Here is a 6,438-nt window from a genome sequence, read left to right as displayed (position 1 = left end):
ATCCAACTCTCAAAGAGGTAGAAAGTAATTTTTTACCTCTTATGTGTGGGCTGTGTAAAGTGACTTTCTTCCAAAGAAGACAGTATAGAAAGGGAAGGGGATCCCAGTAAGTTTACAGAAGAGAAATCTGGCAAACATGTCCTCAGTCAGGGAATCAAGGTAAACATCAACAGTAATGAGTCATCTTGAGAATATATATCCTTGATATGAAATGGTGAGAATGGCACCTTACCTCTGTGTTCTGACTCCCATGAATGCATTACTCCTGTGCAATCATGAGAAACCCCAAATAAGAAACATTCTACAAAATACCTGACCAATACTTCTCAAAATTGTCAAGGTAATCAAGAACAAGGAAGTCAAATGAACTGTTACAGCTCCTAGAAGCCTATGGAAAGATGATGAATAAATGTAATATTTACCGTGGATGGGATCCTAGCAGTAAAAAACATTTAGTAAAAACTGAGGAAATGTATGAATAAAGAATGGACTTCGTATAATAATAATGCACTGATACTGTGCAAATATGTTATATATATATTAAATATACCATATTAATGTAAAATGTTATTGTAGGAGAAATTGGGTATGCTGTACATGGGAACTCTGTAATATCTTTGTAACTTTCCATAAATGTCAAACTATGAAAAAGAAGGGGATCCAGTTTCCAGTTTTGCACGTAAAATACTTGGAAGTTGCCACTCTGTACTGAAAAGCTGAACAGACTGAAAAATTAATAACTCTTCTTGTGTGCTCAAGAAGACAGGATACATTGGGGCGCCTGGGTGGTTCAGTCGGTTAAGCATCTGACTCCAGCTCAGGTCATGATCTCACGCTTCCTGGGTTTGACCCCGTGTTGGGGTCTGTGCTGGCATCTCAGAGCCTGGAGCTTGCTTGTTTCAGATTCTGTGTCTCCCTCTCTCTCTTTTTCTCTCTCTCTCTCTCTCTCTCTGCCCCTCCCCCACTCATGTTCTGTCTCTCTCTCTCTCTCTCTCAAAAATAAATAAATATTAACATTTTTTTTAAAGAAAAGAGGACACAGGGCAAAACACTGCCCTCAAGACGGGACAGACAGCCAGGTGAATCTAGGGAGTTGTGGTTTACCTGAGCAGATCTTCACAGCAGAGCTTTCAAGAACCAGTGCCAGGGCAGGAACACGAGGGAACACAGGCAGTGTAGGAAGGGAAGAATTTTGTGAGGTTTACCTCCAGAAGCTCAAACAGGTCCTCACAGTAAATATCTGAGGAAAATCCCCTTCAGCTCTGGCAGAGGGAAGTGAAAAGGAAGCATTTTGAAATACTGAACGACACCATGTTCTTCTTAACAAGTCCTGCCCTCAGGAGAGACCAATTAACCAGAGCCTAACTTGCTAGGGTATTACCACAGCTTAACTGACGTGGCAAAAGGGGGATACCCAATTCCTGTCCTCCCTAGCCATCCTGTTCACTGAACTGGAGACAGAGTAAACAAGAAAACAAATACATAAAAACAAACAAACACTGACAAACACTTGTGAAATTCATAGTCCAAAGGAGTAGACTCACCAGCAGACCTCACAGGACCATAGAAAACTTCCCCTCCCATCACACCTCACACCACATTACTAAAGCCCTATTTACAGCAGTTCCTTTATCCAGTATATCAAGTCCCGTTATCAAGAAAAAAAATTACAAAATATACCAAAAGATAAAAAACAAACAAGCACAATTTGAAGAGGCAGAACAAGCATCAGAACCAGATGCAGCAGAAATGTTGGAATTATCAGACCAATGTTTTGAGATTGTTTTCTTAAGTTATCTTTCTGCTGCTTTGTCACTAGAGTATAGAAACAGGATAGATAGCAGCATTATTTACAGCAGCCAAGATATGGAGGCAACCTAAGTGTCCATCAAGAGATGAATAGATAAAGAAGATGTGGGATATATATATATATATACACAATGGAATATTACTCAAACATAAAAAAGAAAGAAATCTCGCCAATTGCAACACTATGGATTGTCCTAGAGGCTATAATACTAAATGAAGTAAATCAGCCAGAAAAAGACAAATGCCATATGATTTCACTTGTATATGGAATCTAAAAAAAAAAAATCCAACAACAACAACAACAAAACCAGATTCATAACTTTAAAGAACAAATTGGTGGTTGCCAGAGAGGAGGGAGAGTGGTAGAGGAATAGGCAAAATCAGTGAAAGGGTTTAAGAGGTACAAAGTCCCAGGTTACCTGTGTGGCTCAGTCCCTTAAGCTTCTGACTCAATTTCAGCTCGGGTCATGATCTCGCCATTTATGAGTTTGAGCCCTGAGTAGGGCTCAGTACTGCTAGCGTGGACCCTGCTTGTGATTGTCTCCCACTCTCTCTGCCCCTTCCCCACTTTCTCTCTCTCTCTCTCTCTTTCCCAAAATAAATAAACTTAAAAAAAACAAAAACAAACAAAGAGAGAGGTAGATAAAACAACTATGAGAATTCCTTCCATAGTACACAGGACATAGCTGAAGACAGAATCTTTGAATTAGAGGATATATCAATGAACCTTGAAAACCAAAAAGAAAAGAGAACAGAGACTAAAAACCAAAACAAAACAAAACAGAACAGGTTATCCAAGGACTGTGGGACAAATACAAAATGTGTAACATACACATAATAGGACTACCAGAAGAAGAAAAACAAAATGATAATGTCTGAGAATTTCCCCAAATTAATATCAAACACAAAACCACAGATCCAGGAATCTCTGAGATCCAGAGATCTCAGGAATCCTACTATGCATGATAAATGCCCCTCAAAAACTACACCTGGAATTTCACTTCAAACTACAGGAAATCAGATGCATAGAAATAATCCATAGAAAAAATGCCACAGGGAGAAAAAATAAACTCCTTACCTACAGAGGGACATATATCAGAATTGCACTCATAATTAAAGTATAGGGAGGAAAAAAGACTACCAAGTTGGAAATCATTCTTCAAAAGTGGAAAAGAAATAAAGCAGACATTTTCTCAGAGATTGAGGGTATATTTTTGCCAATAAGCCTGGTCTGCAAGAAATACTAAAATACATTCTCTAGAGAAAGAAAACAAATATAGGTCAGAAACTTAGACAAATGTAAGAAAAGGAATAGTATCAAAGAATTGATATGTAAAGTTAAATAAAAAAATTGTTTTTCTGATCATTAATTGATCAGATATCAATGTGTTAATTATAATAATACCAAAAATGTATTTGATTACATAATCTATGCCTAAATTAAATGAATGATAATAATGATACAAGGGACAGGAGGAGAAATTAGGATTATTTTGTTATTGTAAGGTACTCACACTGCCCATGATTAGCATTGCATTATTTAAATGTGGACTTGGATTAGCCTATAAAATGTATATTGAAAACTCTAGGACAAACACTAAAAACAATTTAAAAACGACAACAAAAGAAACAAAACAACAACAAAAGCAAACTGCAGCCAATTAAACCGACCAGGCTCTTTTTAGATGTCCAATGACTGCAAACACAGCTTCCTTAGTAGTATATGCAGTCTGTTACTCATATGGCTTGCCCTAAGTACATGGAGACGGACCTTTCTATTGGACATTTATGTCTGACCTCAAGTTGTCTCCATTCTAGGCCCCAGACAGATATGTAGGGTGCCTTTGGCCCTAGACTACAGCGGCCAAGATCCCCATTGGGCAAACCATCAGATTCACCAGTTCCACACCACAAAACAAGGACAGAGGTCCTATGCAGGGTCAAGTTCAAGTTATCTGGCTGCTGGAAGACCCACATCTTCAAGAAGAGAGGCTTTACTAAGTTTAATATGAATGAATTTGAAGACATGGTGGCTGAAAAGAAGCTCATCATTGTTGGCTGTGGGGTCAAATATATTCTAATTGTGGCCCTAGAGAAATGGCAGGCCCTACATTCCTAAAGTCATCAGCTTCAGTCACTGCCTAATCCTTAATCACCAATAAAACCTACTTCCTGTCCCTCCCAAAAAAGAGTTAAAAATAAAAGCAAAACAAACAAAATACCAAATTCAGTTGATCCTTGAAAAACACAGGTTTGAACTGCACAGGTCCATTTATACATGGATATTTTAGACTTTAGTACTATAAATGTATTTTCTCTTCCTTATGATTTTCTTAATAACATTTTCTTTCTCTAGCTTGTACATTGTGAGACTGTAGTGTATAATACATATACATAAAATGTGTTAATGGACTGTTTATGTTATTGTATATCTTCCAGTCAACAGCAGACTATTAGTAGTTGTTTTCGGGGCATAAAAGTTTTAGGTAAATTTTCAATTGTGCAGTGGAGGGGTGGGTTTGTGGAGCTTCTAATCCCCATATTATTCAAGGGTCAACCATATAAGTGACTTGCTAAGAAAGGAGAGAAAATGGAATCATAAAATATGTACTTAAAACCACAAAAGGCAGAAAAAATAATGGAAGACAAAAATAGGAATAAAAACAAAGGCAACAAATAGAAAACAGTGATGAATATAATAGATATCAATTCAATTGTATATTGGATAGCAATAATCACTTGGAATGTCAATGGCCTAAATGTACCAATTAAAAGACAAAGATTTTCACAGTCAATCAAAAAGAAGACCTATCTATATAGTGTTTATAAGAAATCCAATTTAAATAAAAAGGCACATGAATTAAAAACAAATGCATGAATAAGATGTACTATGCTAATACTATTTTTTAAAAAAATAAATTAACGATATCAATTTCAAATAGAACAGAATTCAGAACTAAAGTATTATCAGGGATAAAGGCAGGGCATTACAACAGTGATAAAATGTTTATTATATAGGAAGACATAACCATCCCAAATGTTTATATACCTAACAGTAGACCACCAAACACATGAGGCAAAAACTAATGGAACTTCAAAGAGAAATAGATGAATCCATATCTAAGTTAGAGACTTCAACACCCCTCTATCACAGATGGACAGATCTGGCAGGCAGAAAATCCGTAAGAACACAGTTGAACTCAACAACACCAGCTATCACCTGGATATAATTGACATGTATAAAGTACTTCATCCAACAACAGCAAAATATACATTCTTTTGAAGAATGGAACATTCACCAATACAGACCACATTCTGGGCCATAAAACACCTTAACACATTTAAAATACAAGAAACAATGCAATGCTTACTCTCAGACCACAAAGGAATTAGATTGGAAATCAGTAACAGAAAGATAGCTGGAAAATCCCAAAACACATTGAGATTCAACAACACACTTCTTTTTCTTCCTTCCTTCCTTTCCTTCCTTCCTTCCTTCCTTCCTTCCTTCCTTCCTTCCTTCCTTCCTTTTTCTTTCTTTCTTTCTTTCTTTCTTTCTTTCTTTCTTTCTTTCTTTCTTTCTTTCTTTCTTTTAAAAACAACACACCTCTAAATAACACATCAATCAAAGTAGAAATCTCATAACAAATTATAAAATATTTCTAATACAAGGTTAATATATAAGTCAATGGATTTTCTATGTACCAGGAATTTTTATAAAGTGTAACTTTAAAATTAAAGACACAAAACTTTTCCCATCAGCAGCCAAAAATATGAAATACATAGGTATAAATCTGGCAAAATATGTACAAGATCTGAGAAAACTACAAGACTGTGATGAATAAAATCAAAGGACTAAATAAATGGATAGATATTTCATGTTTATGAATAGGATGGCTCAGTATTGCCACAATGTCATTTCTTCTCAACTTGATACATAGATTCAATGCAATTCCCATCAAAATCCCACCAAGCTATATAGTGGATATCAACAAACTGATAAGCTTTATATAAAGAGGCAAAAGAGCCTGAATGGCCAGCCCAATATTGAAGGAAAAGAACAATGTTGGAGAACTGACTCTACTCTACTTCAGGACATATTTTAATGCTATAGTAATCAAGACAGTGTGTGGTATTGGTGAAAGAATGGATGAAGAGGTCAATGGAATATAGTAGGGAGTCCAGAAATATACCCCCACAAATATAGTCAACTGATCTCTGAGAAAGGAGCAAAAGTAATATAATGGAGCAAAGACAGTCTTCCAAACTAATGGTACTGGAACAACTGTACATCTACATGCAAAAAAAAAAAATCCCCCAAAGAATCTAGAACCAGATCTTACATTCTTCACAAAAATTGACTCCAAATGGATCATAGACCTAAGTATGAAACACAAAAGTATAAATTCCTTGACTATAACACAGGAGAAAACTTAGATGACCTTGGGTATGGTGGTGGTGACTGTTTAGATAACACACCAAAGGCATGATCCATGAAAAAAAAATAAATTATCTAGACTTAATTATAATTGAAAACACAAGTTCTATGAAAGACAATGTGAAGACAATGAGAAGATAAGCCTCAGATTTAGAGAAAATATTTGCCAAATTCCATGAAAGATTGTTGTC

At 35.9% G+C, this 6,438-nt stretch overlaps 1 pseudogene; it reads left to right on the top strand.

Annotated features, from left to right (window-relative positions):
- The first annotated feature begins 3,460 nt into the window (after positions 1-3,460).
- Positions 3,461-3,580, top strand: LOC113603334 (uncharacterized; annotated as a pseudogene).
- The last annotated feature ends 2,858 nt before the right edge of the window (positions 3,581-6,438 follow it).

This window comes from Acinonyx jubatus, chromosome A3 (assembly GCF_027475565.1).
Source record: "Acinonyx jubatus isolate Ajub_Pintada_27869175 chromosome A3, VMU_Ajub_asm_v1.0, whole genome shotgun sequence".
Taxonomy (NCBI): Eukaryota; Metazoa; Chordata; class Mammalia; order Carnivora; family Felidae; genus Acinonyx; species Acinonyx jubatus.
Note: the sequence above shows the minus strand (reverse complement) of the source record. Positions and strands in the feature narration are given on the sequence as shown.